At 38.1% G+C, this 20,340-nt stretch overlaps 1 long non-coding RNA gene across 2 annotated transcripts in view; it reads right to left on the reverse strand.

Moving 5' to 3' along the window:
• LOC129143966 (uncharacterized) overlaps positions 1 to 20,340 on the reverse strand; it is a 228,938-nt gene that overhangs the window by 107,142 nt on the left and 101,456 nt on the right. The window lies entirely within an intron of this gene.

The following is a 20,340-nucleotide window of genomic DNA, read 5'->3' on the forward strand; positions in this document are numbered from 1 at the left end:
ACTAGCTATTTATGCTACATTTAAAAAAAAAAAAAGAGAGAGAGGGTGAAAAATAGAAAAATAATTAACTACTTTTCTTAAATTAGCAGTTGGAGAAAAATCTCTGGTTTTAGACCAGAAAAATAATAATCAGGTTGCTAATAAAGACTGTGGCATTTATAAAAGCCATTTACTTTTTTTAATGATACACAACTCACTAATATACTACCACATTTTAATATTGTAAACTTCAAACTTTTAATTTTAAATAAATTATTCTTATGTGCTTTATCTCCCTTCCCTACCAAATGTTGGATATTTTAAATAAAATATCTGTCTATAATATATCAATGATATTAATCACTTTTTTCTGTTTGGTGTTTTATACATTAGTGCTAATTAGCTGGTATGATTAAAGGATAATATTTTTAAAGTCCCATTTAATAGGAGATTATTTCCTCTTCTGCCATGAATAATGCTATGCATGGGCTAAAGTAGGAAAATTACTGAAAATTACCTTTCTAATGGTCCTAAATATTGAAGTAATCTACCCAATATGAGGATACTTTTTATTAGTATACTTTACACCATCCTCCTCTTATAAAAACTAATTTGTTAATGGAGAAGACTTAACTTTTCTAACACATTATTCTGAAGAGTTTATTCAATGAATGCATACATTAAAGTAATACTAAATCCTTGATAAACAGCTAATCTCAGCATGTGATGCTGCCTTGTTTGAGAATAATATTGGAACATGAGCATTAAACCCTCTTCTACTTTTTAACTACTATTTAGGAGTAAATCCTCACCAAGATGAAAAAGAGTACTTTAGAGGAGAGAAACGAATCCTTTTATCCTTTTACCTGTGTAGTTCATAATGCACCAGGATTTTGTGTAAACCTGACACGAGAAAACTGTAAACCATCTTGTGAGTTACAGCTAAATGTTGAGGCCGGCTGCTTAGGACTCTAGTCATGGCTCCACTACCACCAGCTGTGTGACTTTAGTCACTTACTCTGGGTTTTGTATGGTCAAGCATAGTTCCTACTCCAGGTGGATGCTAAGAAAGTGACTGGTGTTGGCCAGGCACAGTGGCTCATTCCTGTAATCCCAGCACTTTGGGAGGCCAAAGCAGGCGGATCACCTGAGGTCGGGAGTTCGAGACCAGCCTGGGCCAACATGGAGAAACCCCAAATCTACTAAAAATACAACATTAGCCAGATGTGGTGGCGCATGCCTGTAATACCAGCTACTCAGTAGGCTGAGGCAGGAGAATTGCTTGAACCCAGGAGGCGGAGGTGGCGGTGAGCCGAGATCGCGCCACTGCACTCCAGCCTGGGCAACAAGAGCAAAACTCCATCTCAAAAAAAAAAAAAAAAAAAAAAAAAGAAAGTAAGTGGCTAGTGTTAATTAACATCCAGGTTCCTTCTGAACAAGGCCAAACTTAGAAGATAAGAATATGATTTGGAGATTTCCCAGGAAGCTGATGACTGCAAAACATACCTCATCTGCCATGTGGCAAGTCTTAGAAACCAGTGATTCATGCATATGGTTTAGGTTTAGGTAGGGTTTTCTATAGATCAGAAGATCCCTAAGAACAAAGGTTTATTACTAACCTTTGTAGCTACTCTTCCTGTTTCTAGCAGAGATCTTCTTTTGTTTTAATATATTAGGAACTATTGTTCCTAATAAATATTCATAGACAGAATTATATTAATTTCATTTAAATGCAAGGAGTCCTTGCATTTGTAGTTATTGTGGGAAGAAAAAGCACCTACCAGGTTCTTTTCCAAAAGGAAAAGGGATGAGAGAGAACATGAGGATATCTCTCGAATGGGATGAAGAGTAGGAAACTGCTCCCAGAGGGCCTTTGTTGGATTACCGTGGGGACAGATAGAGCATCAACAAAACAGAAGCACCATGATATGTTTTTTTAATAATACAATTTTTTTAGGAAACAATTTTATAGCTTAAAAATCACAACAAAAAATGTAGTCATCATTGGAAAAATCAGAACAATTTAAAATTTTGTAATATATATTTTTAAATTAATTTGAGGAAATGTGTCTTACAACCTTTTCAATGCTTTAGAGCTTCCAAAATTTAATCTGGCCCTGCAGGAAGCAGTGGAGAAGGCTGACAAACACTATCTAACCCAGGCGATCAAGGTTAACATCAACAGTGGTAAGTCACATTGACAGTATGTACCCTTGATATGTGATGAGAATGCCACCTTGTCTCTGTACCCTTTCTTTCAAAAACATCTAACCCCAACTCAGTCATGAGAAAACATCAGACAAATCCCGCTCGAGGGACATTCTACAAAATACCTGATCCTGAAAGCTATCAAGGTCATCAAAAACAAGGGAAGTCTGAGAAATTGTCACAACAAGTAGGACTTAAGGAGACATCCTTCCTAAATAAAATATTATCTCCTGGATGGGATTCTGGAACAGAAAAAGGACACTGTGGAAAAACTTCATAAATGTGAATAAAGTATGGACTTCAGTTAATAATAATATATCAATGCTTATTCATTAATTGCAATAATTGTGCCATACTAATGTAAGATGCTATTAACAGGGAAGACTGGGTGTAGGGTATACAAAAACTCTCTGTAGCATCTTCTGAATAATTCTGCAAATCTAAAATATTCCCAAGTAAAAGGCTTATTTTAAAAAATTTGTTTGTTTGTTTGTTTTCCATTTCCAACATTGCCCTGCTAGTCACTATCCTTCTGTCCCTGAAAACCTCTTTCTCCTTCCTGTAACATTTCCCGATTGCTTCAGAACTCTGAGGGTTGAAAAAGCAAGAAACACTGCCGGGCCAACCCAAGCAGTTAAATGCACAAGTTCTCCCCAGCTTCTCCCCCAAGTACAGCTTGAGGAAATGGTACGTAAACCACCCACAGCTCTGACAGTGCCTGAAACCGTCCTATTAGACAAAAATCTCCCCACTTCTACCTTCTGCTATGAGGCACAAGATGCCTCCGAGGGCAGCTAAAGGAAGTACAGTGTCATCTCTATCATGTCCTGATCACAGACACTTTTCCTGCTCTGTGTCCACAGCCATTCCCATGGCCCTTGGGGAATCCACAGAAGCACACATGCCCACAGAGACAGCCTTAGGCTGATTCTCCATGTACAGAACAAAAACATCTGACGATTGGGGGTTCCTTTGACTGGAATTTTTAATTCTTTGCAAAGGCATAACTTTCAGAGAGGGATAAAGCACTAGGTTGGAAATAGGGAATTTTGGTTTCTAAGAAACTAAGCATAAAACTCAGGACATGACCTAGGACAATCTATTTTAATATTTCACTGCTTTAGAATTTTCATATGTAAAAAGAGAGTAACTGGTAAAATGCGATTGCTCAGTAATTTCCGTCATATAAAATTCCATCGAGATCTATTTAAAATCTTTAGCTGAATGACCTTTGGCAAGAAAAAATGATGATCCAAAATGAAGCTACAGCATAGTGTGGTTTTAGTAGTCACTGCTGAAAAGTTCTGTGCAGTCAACAGAAAAATAAATTCAAACTGCCAAATAGCTTAGGGAGAAAAGAGATCTCACTTCATTTAGTCAAGAAAGTTTGCCCAATTTACTCCACAATATCATTAGCTCTTTGTCTGCCTTTGGGCCCCAACGTCCTCTTGCATGTACAGTGCCTACGAGTTGCCATATGGACTCTATCCTCCCTTTTAAGAATGCTTATCTTCCTCTATCCTGACTTACTTCTTAGAACAGTAGTGTTCAAACTGAAATGCCCAAGAGTCCTTCAAGATTTCCCAAAAGATATGAAGAAAGAGATATTTTTAGAGTAGTAGATTCTCTGTTTTTCAACTCTCATGTTTACTTTTTCTAAAATTGTGGTGTCTAAGAATGAGCCTGTTATGGAAGTTCAGATTTCCTTTCATCACCCCATTTATAATAGCTACTCTCCAACTTGAAGAAAGGGCATAATAAGTGGTACTCGATCGATTGGATATCCATACTGGGGAAAAATATGTTTTGGTCTTGACCTCACAGCATACACAAACATTAATTCTTTATGAATTATAGATTTGAATATAAAAGGTAAAATAATAAATCTCTTGGAGTTAATAAAGCTGTATAGGAGAGCTTTTTCTTGACCTTGAGATAGGCAAAGATTTCTTATATAAGATTCAAAAAAGCTTATACTATAAAAGAAAAAAAGATAAATTGGACTATATTAAGTATTCTGTTTACAAAAGGTTATCACTAATAGCATGAAAAGGCAACCCATAGAATGAAATATAATATTTTCCAATACTTATATCGAAAAAGTATTATACACAGAATACATTATGAAAACAAAACTTCAACAAATCAGTAAAGCAATTGTAACAACAAAAAAATTGGCAAAAAAAAAAGATTAGACATTTCACAAAAAAAGGAGACCTAAATGGCCAAGTGACATATAAAATAATGATCTACTTCATTGCTCAAAGTGATGCAAATTAAAATCACAATGTGATACCATTATATATCCACTAGAAAGGCTAATAAAAAGAACAAATAATACTAAGTGTAGACAAGAATATGAAGCAACCAGAAACCTTATTCATTGCTGCTGAGTATATACATTGGTGCAACTCTTTTGAAAAACTATCTGGCAGTAAGTACTAAAGCTGTGCTAAAATGCATATTCCATGACCCCATGACCCAGCAATTCTACTACAATGTATATATACTCAACAGAAAAGTATACATAGATGAAAATAAAACAAATACTAGAATATTCATAATACTAATATTTCTAATGGCCCCAAACTATAAATGTGCCCATCAATAACAGAATGAATAAAGAAATTGTGCTATGCAGTAATAAGGGTGAATAATCTGCAGATATATGCAAAATACAAGATGAATCTCAATTTCAATAATGTTCAGGAAAGGCGAGCATAATGAATGATTCCCCTTATATCAATTACCAAAAGAAAAAAAAAAAGGCAAATATGGTTGGGGGAGTCAGTGAATAGTGATTAGAAAAGAACAAGTAAAGAGCTCAGGGAGTGCTAATAATGTTTTGTTTCTTGTTGATCTGAGAATTTGTTACAGTGATGCATTAAGTGGTAAAAATTCATCAAGTTGCACATTATGAAACATACACTTTTCTGTATTTATACACTAACATAAAGTTTAAAAAAAATCTCTCACCCCTCTAAAATTACTCCAGGTATAAAAACCTCCAGGAAAAATTTAAATTGTTGGTGTTCAAGTTGAAAAAGTGAACAAAGAATGACTGGGTAAAAAACCTTTTGCAATTTAAATAATTCTTAATTATTTGCTTTCAACAAAATTGAAAAAGGACCCAATTGAGTTGTTGGCTGATAAATTATTGCAATAAAATTTGGTGATAAATAGGAATGAATAAATTGAATATTACTATAATATAATTTTATTATATCCACATCTACTTAGATATATATTAACAAAGTTCATCAAAATCTGTACCTACTAAAAAAGAATAAAACAGATTCTGAAGCCAATAAGTACATGAACTAATTGGGGAAAAAAAGCCGATCTCATTAAAAGATAAAATCTTTTTATGTTTGATAATTATACATGTTTATAACAATTATAATTTTGACCAATTATATTGTCATAATAATTATAATAGCTCATTTCAAATGATCCTTTTAAAAATGCTTAGAGCCTCCCTTTTTAAAAAAAATTAAAAACTTACTCTTTATATATATGTATTATATATGTTGCAGAGAAGTACAATAGTGTTGTCAATATAATATTGTCAAACATAAAATGTATTACATAAAACTAAATTTTGTAGGGGAAGAAAATGAAAATGTAAGCTCAAAGGGAAAAAAGGAATTATGTAAAAATTCTGTTAAAGAAGAACTTTCTAAGGTTTTTAAGTTAATGATGATGGATATCAAATCTCTATGGCATTTGGAGTCTATTGGATACATTTAGAAGTTACATTTTTAAAATAAAATGTCAATATTTACAATTTGCTAGAATTATGACATTTGCAGATAGTTCATCTTAAAATCTTAAAAGTATCATTTTTCAACTTAAAAATGTGCAACCCATATGGTTTTATAAAATTATTTTGGGAATCAGGTCATGCTAGGGAAAGAGACTTGAAGACCACTATTCCAGCAGACATCACAAAAGCAGATTTAACCCTAAAAGCTATTCCATCAAACTGTTAAACAAGAGTATGCTGGGTACACATGATTCACTTACACATAGAACCAGTCATCCCATCTGAAACTACTCAACAGAGGAATTGGCTGGAGGGACTTTCAAGGTAGAGATGAGCACTGCTTAATGTGTCCTCTAATATGTAAAAGTCCCTAGAATTTCAACTATGTTCCTCTTTCCACACCTCCTGCCCTAGCAGCTGTGCTGGAATCCCTTCCTTACTTCTATAATAGAGCATATCAGCTAAGACCCAGAGCCAATTAGACAACAGGTAACTCCCCATTCTACAGACAGGGGTCAGACACCACTGCAGGATTTGCTAACAAGGTTCTCTTAGCCTTAGTACATCATCCATCTGGAAGACATATATATATATATATATATATATATATATATAACAACTTAAAGAGTGTTATGGTCTGAATGTTTGTGTCCCCTCATAATTCATATGTTGAAACCTAATTCCCAATGTGGTAGTATTAAGAGGTGAGGTTGCCAGGCACAGTGGCTCACGCCTGTAATCCCAGCACTTTGGGAAGCAAGGCGGGTGGATCACCTGAGGTCGGGAGTTCGAGACCAGCCTGACCAACATGGAGAAATCTCGTCTCTACTGAAAATACTAAATTAGCCGGGCATGGTGGCACATGCCTGTAATCCCAGCTGCTTGGGAGACTGAGGCAGGAGAATCACTTGAACCTGGGAGGCGGAGGTTACGGTAAGCTGAGATTGCACCACTGCACTCCAACCTGGGCAACAACAGCAAAACTCCGTCTCAAAAAAAAAAAAAAAAAAAAAAGAGGTGAGGCTTCTGGGAGGTGATTAGGTCATGAAGGTGGAGACTTCATGAATGGGATTAGTGTCTTTACAGAAGAGGCTTGAGAGAGACTCTTCATCTATTCCATTATGTGAGCACAGGGAAAAGACACCATCTATCAACCAGAGAGGGAGCCCTCGCCAGTACTAAATCTGCCAGCATCTTGATCTTGGATTTCTCAGCTTTTAGAACTGTAAGCAGTAAAGGTCTATTATTTCTAAGCCATCCAATTTATGGTATTTTGTTATAGCAGCCCAAACAGACTAAGACAAAGAGGTTTATAGAATGCATGAGGATTTCTCAGAAAAAGAGTTGCCGGAGTACACATTGTTTCTTTTCCCCACCTCAAACCCAGTGGAGGAGTCTCTAAAACAACCATTCATAAAGAGTAGGAGTATCTACCAGAAAACGAAACTGACACAGACACCCTACACCTTGTCTGATGAACTAAAGGCTTTCTGGAATGCCTATGATGGAACCATTCATAAAGAGTAGGAGTGTCTACCAGAAAATGAAACTGACACACACACCCTACACCTTGTCTGATGAACTAAAGGCTTTCTGGAATTGCCTATGATGGCCAAAGACAGAGGGAGATGCCAATGATGAGTGGTGGGTGGAAGAGATTACATAGCCAGATTTTGGCAAGGAAAGACATCAAGCTTTATCATGGATTAACTGGATGTCACACAGATGGTTGGGCCAGATACAACTTGAAATGGCCCCATCTAAGAGGACCACCTGACAGGACAAAGTGACTCAGCACACAAAGATTGTGTGGGTTGTGCACCAGAAAAACCATGACAGAGGAGAAAACATTCTCAGAGTTGTTGACAATGTGGCAGGCTAACCAGTAGCCCTAAAATATATAAACGTTCAAGTCTCTGGAACCTGTGAATATGTTACCTTAAGTGGCAAAAGGGACTTTGCTGATGTAACTAAGATAAGGATATTGAGATGAGGATATTAACCTGAATTATCCAGGTTGGCCCTAAATAATCTCAAGGATACTTATAAGAAAAAAAAAGAAGACAGGAGGTTCAGAATCCGAGAAGGAGATGTGGGGACAGAAGCAGAGGTCAGAGCAATAGCATTGCTGGGAGAGGGGCATGAGCCAAGGAATGCAGGTGGTCCCTAGGAGCTGGAAGAAGCAAGGTAAGATTCTCTGGAGCCTCCAGAAGCAATGCACTCCTGCCACACCTTGATTTTAGCCCACCGAAATGTGTTTTTTTGACTTCTGACCTTCAGAACGGTAAGATAAATTTGTGTTGTTTTAGGTTTGTGGAAATTCGTTAACAGCAATAGGAAACCAATACAAGTAACAAAGTTTTCTTGTGCTCCCTTCAAGGTGTTAAAGCATGGGAAAGTTAACAGTGAATGGAGATGAGTGTATGACTGCTAAGATATTACATTTTGAGGCATTACAACAAGTTGATCGTCTCCAATATTTTCCTGTTCCTTAGAGGCTTGCTTTCATAAACAATCAAAATGAACAACGATAAAGTTCGTACTTACACAGGCCAGACATACCTTGTTCATTGGTCGTTTGAGTATTACTGTTATGATTAATTGGGGAGGGAGAGGGATCCATGAGGGATCAGAATAAGGAAAAATGAGAAATGTCAGTGCTTACAATAAAGCCTAATCTCATGAACTATTGACCTAAAAATTGATGCTCTGCCTCACCTTCTAGCACAGACTTAACCCTAGAAAACTGACAAGCCCCCCAAAAAACTTCATTATGAATTCATTTCAAAGGAGCATTACAACTGTGAAGTTGTAATTTAATCATAAATGTCTGTCATTTCCAATTAAGATTCAGTTTGTATATTTGGTGAAACAATAAAGGAAAAGCTAAGCTACTTAGAAGTTGTCTAAGCAGTGCTATCGATTATTCTAAGGCTGGCTTCTACTGAGTCCAGATAAGTTTATGAAAAGGAAATGCTCAAATAGATCACCTGGACATCGTGTTTCCATCTGCTACAATCTCTTTTTCACTATTGAAAGGTTTAGTTGAGAGACTGATCTGGGCCTTGAATTTAATATATCAAATTATTGAGGAAAAGCTGCAAGAAAAAAATTATTTCTCAAGGCATTTCACAGAAAGTTTCAAATTGCTAATTCTCTAAGGATTATAGCAAACATGAATATTGTCATGAAAATTTACCATAGAACTATAAAACCTGTATTCTAGACCTTAATTTGCCACTAATGAGCTGTATGATCACGGTTGTTTAAAACCTATGAACTTGAGATACTTAATTTGTGAAAAGAGAAATTTTTTATGGTAAGATACAGTATTGATAGCTGTCAACAATACAAAAGGATCTGGAACTTGTCTTTCCTTTATTTCTCATGTGAAAAACTGGAAAAGTAAATCTCCATGGATTAATGAGGATTAAATGAGATAATGCATGTAAAGCATTTATCAGAAAACTTGGCATTCACTACATCTGTCATTCCCAGACTTGTCATTAATAATAACTACCATCTCAATGTCAAGCACCCTATTTCTGCCCACCCCCCTACTGCCTTTGCAGCTAGTACGTCCTGTACCCCAACTCCAACAATTCTTTGATTCTGCCTCAACTCCTTCTCCCCTACTGAGCTTTTATTCTGTGGTCTAATATTGTAAATCATTTTCTTACATACTACTTCAACTTCATTATTTTTCTCTTGCTTTGCTCTTATTTGACAAAAACCTCAGTCCTAGAAGACTCAACTCTACTTACTCCATGTCTCCTCCATGAAGGTGGCCCTGGCTAGCAGAAACAACCAATCATGCTATTTGATGTCACTTAAATTCTTCACTATGAAACTGTTACAGGATCCTTGGGGTATCAATTTTCTTCCCAGAAACCTCTGTGGCCAGTGGTACCTTTGCAAGAGTTCTTGTCCTGTGCCCAGGAAGAATGAGGTATGCAGACAAGCCATCTCTGCAGCTCTCAGCAGAGAGGGTAGCTCCTCTCTGCAGGTGGTCTGGTCGTCCAGTTGCCTTTCTGCCCCCTTCGTCCTCTGGCTGTCCTCTGGCTGAGCCTAGGGCTTTTACAGACCTCAGATGGGAGGAAGTGCATGTCCATTGGTCCATGGGCAGCCATGGGCCGGTGAGAAGGTTAAGATTCTTACCTGAGAAGAGGCTCCCCACTCCAGTCTGCAGGACTGGCAGCCCAGCCCCCAGCCTTCAGGTCCTCCCTGGACTGAAGGTGAGGCCTTACTGGAGACCCACCCCCTTCCACCCGGGTGTCTGCCTCCCGCTGCGATTCATGGTCCGGGAGCTCGGCCCAGATCCTGCTCCACAATCGGAACAGGTGCCAGGAAAGTAGAGAGGCCAGGCAGTGGGAGAAAACACCCCAGAGCCTGCCTGGGGGATGGGGGAGTGTCCTTTCTGGAATCTGTGAGGGTGCAGGCTGTAGAGATGCCCGGGTCCTTCCCTGAGAGGGTGGCCGCAGCAGCACCTGGGAGCTCCTGCCCCACCAACTTAGAAGGGGCAGGGCTCCTGCTTGTCCCTGGCTCCTGCTAGCTCTGTGGAACAGGAGGCGCAGGTCTGCAGATGTGGGTCCAGCAGCTGCAGCTACATCCTTACCCGGAGGGGAGGGCAGATACTGCCTTTTCCTGGCCCCCCGGAAAGAGCACAGGGCGGCTCAGATTCCCAGCCACAGTTTCCGCGGCTGTAGCCCCACCCAGGAGGGCGTGGCTCCTGCTTGTTCCACAGAGCAGGCCTGGGTCTGCAGCTGCGATTTGGACAGCTGTAGCGGCACCCGGGGAGCTCCTGCCCCAACTCAGAAGGGTCGGGGCTCCTACTGGCACCATGGAGTGTGCAGCTCCAGCCGGGCCTCCCTGCTGCAGCCAGCATGGCAGCAGCCACTGCCATCAAAATGGCCCTTATTGCTACACACAAATACTGTTATTCTATCTCTTTATTCCCCCACTTTTCTAAGGGATGTTCCATACCTCCTACTAATGTATCAGACTTTCAATATCCCCTCCCCTATTGTTACTTTTAGATGAGATCTTGCTTCTTATTTTATTGAGAAACCATCAGAAGAAAATTTTCACAAGCTCCCATCATCGTATCTAACCACCTGTGTGACTCTTAACCCATAAATTCTGACTTCTTCTTCACTAGTTAGAATAAATTGTTCATGCTTCTCTTTCAGTTACCACCTCCACTTGTGTATTATTACCTACTCTTTCCACCTATTCAAGGACATGGTTCTTCAATTCTTCCTCTCCTTCATCATCAGTTTTTCTTTTCCTAGTGAATTATTCCATTAGGACATAAATATGCCGACATTTCTCCCCATATAAAAAACAAACTGACTTTAGATCCTACAACTACCTTCAAATACCACTCCATTTTCCTGCTTCCCTCCACAGCAAAACTCCTTGAAAGAGTTGTCTCTAGTCACCATCTCTGTTCCCATTTTCTTCTGTGCTCATGCCAATAAAGCTCACACTCACACCATTCCATTCAAGTTTCTCTTATGGAGGCCACCAGTGACTTCTACATGTTTAAATCCAGTGGTCAATTCTAATTCCTCATCTTATTTGATCAGCCCACAGCACTTTCTCTTCCTTAAAACACTTGCTTCACTTCTAAAACACCCCAACTCTTGATTTGCCTCCTACCTTACAAACCACACCCTTTCAGTCTCCTATATGAATATGTTATCAAGTTTGACAATATGAAGTTGTCTATATTTGACTGTTATTGTCTAAATTTCATGTGGTCCAACCTAAATATTAAATATAGAAAACTCTAATTGAACTAACAGCTATAGTTGAACTGGTCTTTGCTTTTTATTAGTTCATTAAAATAAAGAGCTTTCTACATTTCCGTGTTTGGAAGTCTCCTCTTCCAAATCTTCCCAGGTGTTCCAATGTCTTCAGACATCTTCACTTTGTTTATATACACTCTCTGGGTGGTCATGGCTTCAATATCTCCAGGATAATCCTCTCCTCTGAATTTCAGATTTATATATCCAACTGCTTACTCAGCGTCTCTGCATGTCTAATATACATTTCAAACTTACTATGTCCAAACTCAAACTCCTAATCCTTCACTTCAAGCTTGTTTCTCATCCCATCTCCCACCTCATAGTAAATGGAAACAACAAACTTATAATCTTCCACCTTAAAAGTCCAGGAGTTAACCTTAGAATCCTTTTTTGTCACGTACCCCACAACCAATCTGTCAGGAAATCTTGATGCTTCTGCCTTCAGGATAGATCGAACATCCTACCAGCTATCATGACCCCTCACAGATCTATCCCTGGTCCAATGTATCATACTATTTCCCCCTGGATTTCTACAAAGCCTCCAAATGATCTCCCTGCCACCACTCTTCCCCCATAGTCTTTCCTCCACAGAGCAGTTGAAGGTTACTATTAAAATGTAAGTCGGATTGTACTTCCTTCTCTTCACAGCCTCCTGAGTCTTCCCATTGGAAGAAAGAACAATGCAAAGTCTTTACAGTGACCTGGAGGCCTGCAGGATTGGAGATCCCCCACCCTCACCTCAACACCTGCCCATGACATCCACTTGTTTCTCTTTCAAGCTCTTTGCTCTCCCACACTGGTCTTGCTATTCCTAGAGCACTCTAGACATGTTCTAGCCTCAAGGTTTTGCATTGTTTTCTTTTTCTGACTTCAAAGGACCTTCCCCTGACTATATAATCCACTTCCTTACCTGCTCAAATGTTACCTTATCAGTGAACCCTTCCAAACAATCTTGTTAAAAATTACAACCATCACCCTGTTCAATTTTCTTCATAACACTTGACTATCAGACATAATATATACTTTTTCTTATTTATTTATTATTTGTTTCCCCTCACTAGAATGAAAGCTCTATGTGGAAAGGGTGTTTTTGTTTTGTTGTTTGTTTGTTTTTTTTTTTCTATTTTGTTCATTGCTTAATCTCCAGTGTCTGGAACAGGACCTGGCACCTAATAGGCTCTCAATACACACAGAATTATTTGTTGAAGTAATAAGCATTGAGTACTCAATGAATGTTAGATATTAACTCTAAGTTCCTTTCAACTAGATAGTAAAAAGTAAATATTAGTTCAACTATAGCTGTTACTCCAATTAGTTTTTTTATATTTAATATATTATATTGAGCCATATGAAATTTGAGTAATAACAATAAAATACAGACAATTGCATATAGTTCAACTTAATAATGACATCCTAATCTCTACCTCCATGTTCTGACTTAGAAATTTCCATCTAATTTGATCTTCCCAATTTAGCAAGAGGCATCTATTAGAAATGCAAGTCTGGCCATGTCAGTCCAGCCTAAACATTCCAATAGCCTACCACTGCTTTTGGGATTCAGATCAAAATGCCTCAACATGACCTAAGGGCCCTCAAAGAGGCTGGAGATTTATCCTACAGATCACCCTCCTTCTTCTTCTGGCTTCCAAGCACACCAGCCTTCTATCGCTTCCAGTGGTGCATCGTGTTTCTTCCTGCCAAACACCTTTTCTTCCTCCTTAAACTGTGAGCCAACCCCACCCATCTCTTTTACCACAAATCACCTTCAACCTTCAATTATATACCTCTTTCTTTTCTCCAGATATCAGCTCAGTTATCAATTCCACAGGTAAGCCCTGTTCACCTGTGTGTTCTTTTTTATGTTTCCCAATTGTTTTACTTTTATTTGTACAATAATTTGATTAATGTCTGTCTTCTCCACCAGATTCTAAGCTCCATAATGGCTGAGTAATGACACTCAATCTCTTTCTATCCACAGGGCTGGACAGGACTCAAAAACTACTTGTTGAATAAGGGTAAAAAAATGAATGAATCAGTAAATGATGACTATAACTCACCCGTCCAATGTGCGTTTCTATTTTATGTTTTAAGCTTGGCTTATAATGCCATTTGGAATAAGGGTCCTAGTAACCGCATCAATATTCAAGGAGACATGGGGCTCCCTTGGAACCCCAGCAGTCCATGCTTGTTAGTATTTGGCTAAACTGATATGCATAAACTAAAAAAAAATTACTCTATCCTTTCATTCACTTGACTACCTACACAGGAACCACCATTTTATTTACTAACCTTATGCTTTGGCCATTTATTTCCTGAAAGCTTAATTAGGAAATGTTCAATATACTGGCAAGGTTGTTTATGTCTTAACCTATGCTCAACTCTATGTCAGAACTTTTCCAAGCAGAGAAGATTTAGACACAGTTACAAACTCAAATGCCTACAAGAATGAAGCAGAAGTTTTTGTTCATCTTCTCAACATCCTTCTACCTTTCTGATGGAAGCCCAACTAGGTCCAGATATATACCTTCCTCGAGGTATAATTCAGTTGTTTTTAGTATATTCAAAACGCTGTGCAACCGTCATTATTATCTAATTCCAGAACATTATCATCACTTCAAAAGAAACCTCACACCCATTAGTAGTTGCTCTCTACTTCCTCTTCCCCTAGTCCCTCGCAGCCATTAATCTACTTTCTGTCTCTAGAGATTTGCCTATTCTGGGAATTTCATATAAATGAAATCAAACATGATATTTTGTGGCTGGTTTTTTTCACTTAGCATAATATCTTCAAGATTCATCCATGTCATAATATGTATCAATACTTCATTCCTTCATATTGCCAAATAATAGTCTGGTGTTTGGATATATCACATTTTATTTATCCATTCATGTTCAGTTAATAAACATTCAGACTGTTTCTACATTTTAACTATTTTGTTTAATGCTGCTGCAAACACTTTTGTACACACTTGGTGTGAATAAAAGTTTTACTTCCCTTGGGTAAATACCTAGAAGGGTTTTGGTTTTTACTCTGAGTGAGACTGTACATCACAGAAAGTTTTGAGCAGAGAAATAACTTTGAAAGAATTATCCTGGATTCTATGTTAAGAATAGATTGCAGGCTGGGTGTGGTGGCTCACGCCTGTAATCCCAGCACTTTAGGAGGCCGAGGTGGGCGGATCACAAGGTCAGGAGTTTGAGACCAGCCTGATCAACATAGTGAAACCCCGCCTCTACTAAACATACAAAAAATTAGCTGGGCGTGGTGGCGGGCGCCTGTAATCCCAGCTACTCAGGAGGCTGAGGCAGGAGAATTGCTTGAAACCGTAAGGCTGCAGTGAGCTGAGATCACGCCACTGCACTCCAGCTTTGGTGACAGAATGAGACTCCGTCTCGAAAAAAAAAAAACAAAAAAAAGAATAGACTGTGATTGGAAAAAGATGGAATCAAGGGAATCAGTTCGATGCTATTTAAGTGAGCCAGATAAAGATAACTTAGACCAGACATATAGCAGTAGAGGTGGTGAGAGATGATTACATTCTGCAGATATACTGCAGGTGGAGCTAACCAGATTTCCAGATAGGTTGGATGTGGAATGTGAGTGGAAATGAGTAGCCAAGGAAGATTCCAAGGTCTTTGTCCTGAAGAACTCAAAAAGTAGCAGTGCCATTTATTGAAAGGGAAAATATTGGGATAGGAGCAGGACTGAAAGAGAAGATCGAGAGTTTGGGGTTGGTTGTTCAGTAGCTACCCAAGGAGACATTTGGGGTTCATAGTTAGATCTGCAGTTTGGAGAGGGCTGTGTATGAGCTGAAGATACATGTGTTAGAAGTCAGTATATAGGTGGTATATAAAATATAATCATCTCTGATCCTTTTAAACCTGGGTCTCATTCGTTCCTCCACCCCTCCAACTTTCTGTGGGCCCAGCTGCTTGTTTCTCTGGCAAATTCCCCAGCTGTATAAGAAAATGCCCTCAAAGTGTTACTTCATCTGTTCTTGGGCATAAATGATCACATGGAAGCAAAAATGCTATGACCTCAATGCTCTTGTCTCGTCCAGCATGGAGGATATTTTGTCTTTTCTACAAGCCTTTTTCAATTCCAGCCCTGGTCAGCACTCAGTGTCACTGGCTAGAACCTTCCCTCATTGAATTCTTAACACCTCCAATGGTCCATTAATTCTTTGAGGGCGGACACTGCAGTATGGTCTGTGCTTCAGTTCCCCCTACTATTGTAACAAATTATCATACTTAGTGACTTAAATCAACAAAAACTTATTTTATAGGTCTGGAGGTTAGGAGCATGAAATCAGTCTCACTGGGCTAAAACTGAGGTATTGGCAGGACTGTTGCTTTCTAGAGGTTCTAAGGAATAATTCATTCCCTCGTGTTTTCTAGCTTCCAGACACTACCTGCATTCTTTGATTCATGGTCTCATTTCTTCATCTTCAAAGCCAACAACTCCAGGCCAAATTCTTTTCATGCTGCAATCTGTTTTGTTCTCCCTCTTCTGCTTTCTCCTTACTCTAAAAAGCACCCTTGTGATTATATTGGGCCCAGCTGGATAATCCAGGATAATCTTCTTATTTCAGTGTCAGCTGATTGGCAACCTTAATTCATCTGCAACTCTGATTCCCCTTTGCCGTACAATCTAACATATTCACCAGTTCCTGGGAATAGAATGTGGACATTTCGGGAAGCCATTTTTTTTCTAACTACCAGAGTCTGAAATCTATAGCTTCTAGCATAATGCTTAGGGCATGCCAGCACTCGATAAATGCAAATGAATGAATGAATGCATCTCTCAGTGCCTACAGCTGGGTGTTTTCCTCCCAGAAAATAGCCTACTGTTATTAATTATATTCCTGCCTGGTCCATTTTTAATGGGATGTAGGGGAAGGAAAAGAGATGGAAAGCAGTTCTGAAGAGTTTTTACATTAGCATCTCCTTGGATATTGGTAGATGAAAGGAATAGAAAACCTTAAAAGAATAAAACATTTAATCCTCAATCCTAAAAAAATCTTACCTGTAGCTTACAGTATGAAACCTACTCTTGTCATAAGGGCATGTGACTCTTAAGCAGTCCGGAGAATTAAAACAGTTTGATCTTCTCATCAACACTAATGTTAAAAATAATTTTAACGTGTTTTGCCAAGGCTCTATATAGGTATCAAAACCAGGCCATCAAAGCAGTGAGAGCCAACCAGCAAAATTTCTTGATCTCTCTATCCTTGTAGAACTCTGCCTTTCCCCATTACACTTTATTTTTTTATTATTTCTTTGTTACCCCTAATTAGTTCATGAGCTTCATACAAATAGCCCCTCAGCTCATTTGCCAAACTCATTATTGCGACTCTAGACTTGGTGCATAGTAGATATTTCCCAGTCAGTGAATGACTTTGCTAAATTACTACTCACAATGTACACATGGAATCACAGGCAGCTTTCTCATCATCAATGCTTTCATCTTGAGATCTTGGAGACTCAACTTTCTTTACGGTTCACTTAGGACATTTCTGAATATTTCCATTTCACTCATTCTTCAGATATTGACCTCTCAATTGTCTTGAAAAGACAATTATTTGCCAGTTAAGTCAGCAAACTCTTCTATGTCCCATATAATGAAATAAGAACATTGCATATTACCACTGTGATTGTGTTACTGGCAAAGTCATGGAAGTAGAAATTTTCCTTCTCTGTAACTTGAGGTTGAGTCTTCACAAAAGAAACATTTGTGGGTGTCATATGAGAACATGTTGTAAGCACAAGTTATAAATTGGGTTCATTTGATTTTGAGTCAGTTTTTTAAATCTAACTCCCTTGAATTTGTGAGTAATCTTGTGCAATTATTAAGAATATGATTCATTCTGAAAATCAATTGCAAATACTTTGTACTTTCAAAGATGAGCTGTTTGTCATGATGGAAAACTAATTTTTCAAGCAATGGTTTATAGAACCACAGAATTTCCTCAGAATTGTTGGGAATCCTATTTATGGGAAACATGTGTAAAGTGTTTTATCAAATCCCACCCCAACATGGCATGAAGAGCTTTGGTTCCAGGACATGAAAAAAAAATTGTTTTAAAATTTCAAGGCGCAGGCCAGGCATGGTGGCCCATGCATGCAATCCCAGCACTTTGGGAGGCTGAGAGGCAAGATGATCACTGGGACTCAGGAGTTTGAGACTATCCCGGCCAATGTGGTGAAATCCCGTCTCTACTAAAAATACAAAAATTATTGGGGGTGTGGTGGTGCATGCCTGTTGTTCTAGCTATTTGGGAGGCTGAGGCAAGAGAATCGCTTGAACCCAGGAGGCGAAGGTTGCAGTGAGCCGAGATGCACCATTGCACTCCAACCTGGGAGACAAGAGTGAGACTCCATCTCAAAAAATAAATAAATAAAATTTAAAAATAAATTAAAAAAATTTAAAGGTGCAGAGCACATTAAAAGGAAAGAATATATTTAGTGGACGTGAACTGTCTTACTGGCAAATACTGCTTATCACTTCAGGACAGTTCACCAGGTAGCTTAGAAAAAAGATTCTAAGTGTTGGAGATGAAACAATAAAGAACAAAAATAGCAGACATACATTTCTGCTCTCACAGTTATAGTCTAGCAGAGAACAAAAGACAAAAAATAAACAATAAAAATCTATTATGTGATAAAGTAGAAAGCAATAAGCACTAGGGAAAAATCAGGGAAGAGAGATAGAAAAGGCTGAAAGAGTTCATTCCCTTTTATTGCAGAGTAGCATTTCACCATATGGGTACCCCTCAGTTTGTTTATCCATTTACCCAAGGAAGGACATTTGGGGTTGTTTCCAATTTGGGGCTATTACAGTACAAATAAAACTTTTATGAACATTTGTGAACAGGCTTTTGTGTGGACATAACTTTTAATTGCACTAGAATAAATACCCTGGGGTCAATTACTGAGTCGTATGGTAAGTATATGTATAAACTTGTCAAAAATACTGCCAAACTGTTTTCAGGGTGGCTGTTTCATTTTACATTCACACCACCAATGAATGAAAGATCAGTTGCTCTGAATCTTTGCTGGAACTTAGTATTGCCAGTACTTTTTATCTTAGTCATTCTAATAGGTGTGTAGTAGTATTTTGTTGTGGCATTAATTAGCCAATTCCTAATGACTGATAACGTTAAACCTTTTCACGGGCCATCTATACATCCTCATTGGTAAAGTGTCTGTTCAAGTGTTTTTGCCCATCTTCTAACTGAGTTATTATTGAGTTCAGAGAGCTTTTTAAAACATATTCTGGATACAAGTTCTCTGTCACATAATATAATTTGGAAATATTTCTCCCCATCTTTCACGTGCCCTTTCACTCTTCAAACAGGATCTTTCTCAGAGCAAAAGTTTTTTAATTTATATAAAGTCCAATTTATTTAATTTGTATAAAGTCCAATTAATTTAATTTATTTTTTAATGAATCATGTTTTTGGTATCATGTCTAAGAACTCTTTGATTAACTGTGGGTCATGAAAGTTTTCTCCTATTTTTTTCCTAAAAGTTTTATAGATTTACATGTTGCATTTAGGTCTCTGATCAATTTTGAGTTAATTATTACATACGGTGTAGGTTTTAAGTTGAGGCTCATTATTGTGCCAGTGAATACCCAATGTTTCTAATGTCATCTTTTGAGAAGACCACCCGTTCTTCATTGAATTGCTCTTGCACCTCTTGGTCATACTTACGTAGTTCTATTTCTAGACTTTCAATTTTCTTCCATATCACATTGTGTTTCAATTATTGAATTTCTTATCTCTCTGTTTCTCACTGGACTTGAAAGTAGGATTGTGTTTTTCTCAATTCTGTTTCCAGGGCATTTAGCACAATGTCTGGCCCACAGTAAATACAGAGTGAATAAAAGTTTATTAAGTGAATAAAAGAAATTTGGCTCTTTGGGCTTTTATATGTGATGATTCAGCTAGTCAGCTTACATTTTTGAGATGAAATAAAAAACGTTTGCTCTGACTTATTCGTTATCTTCTTTAGTATTTATTCAGTGTTCATCTGTTCACATCATTTCATAGCTTTTTGAATCAATCAAGACAGTACTACATTTTGCATAATATGTATACAGATGAACATACTCTTAAGAAAAATACAATGTGAGATATGGTCCTTGTTCTTAAGGAAGTTGCATCTTACAGTATAGCATAGTAGTGGCAAGCAGGAACTTCATGACCAAGCAAAACTGAGATGCATCCTACATAGCCACTTACTAGCTTTGTGACCTTGGACAGGATATTTAATTTTTAAAGCCTTAAGTAACCAGTTGGGCCACTTGTGATGACAACAGCATATATTTTGTAGGGATGTTGCAAAGATTTAATCCAATAAGGGCACAGTGCCCTCCTAGCCTTTAATAAAGCCTTAATAAATGCCAGTCTCCATTACTTATTTCCATGTATTAAGTCTAAATAGAAATCTTTCTCACAGATAATATTGCTGTAGCCAAAGTAGAGTTCTTTGAGGAAGACTTGACTGGGTTCCAGCAAATGAATTAAGAAAACATCCCTGTAACATGTTGCAGCCTAAGTCAAAATTACAAAT

This window comes from Pan troglodytes, chromosome 4, assembly GCF_028858775.2.
Source record: "Pan troglodytes isolate AG18354 chromosome 4, NHGRI_mPanTro3-v2.0_pri, whole genome shotgun sequence".
Taxonomy (NCBI): domain Eukaryota; kingdom Metazoa; phylum Chordata; class Mammalia; order Primates; family Hominidae; genus Pan; species Pan troglodytes.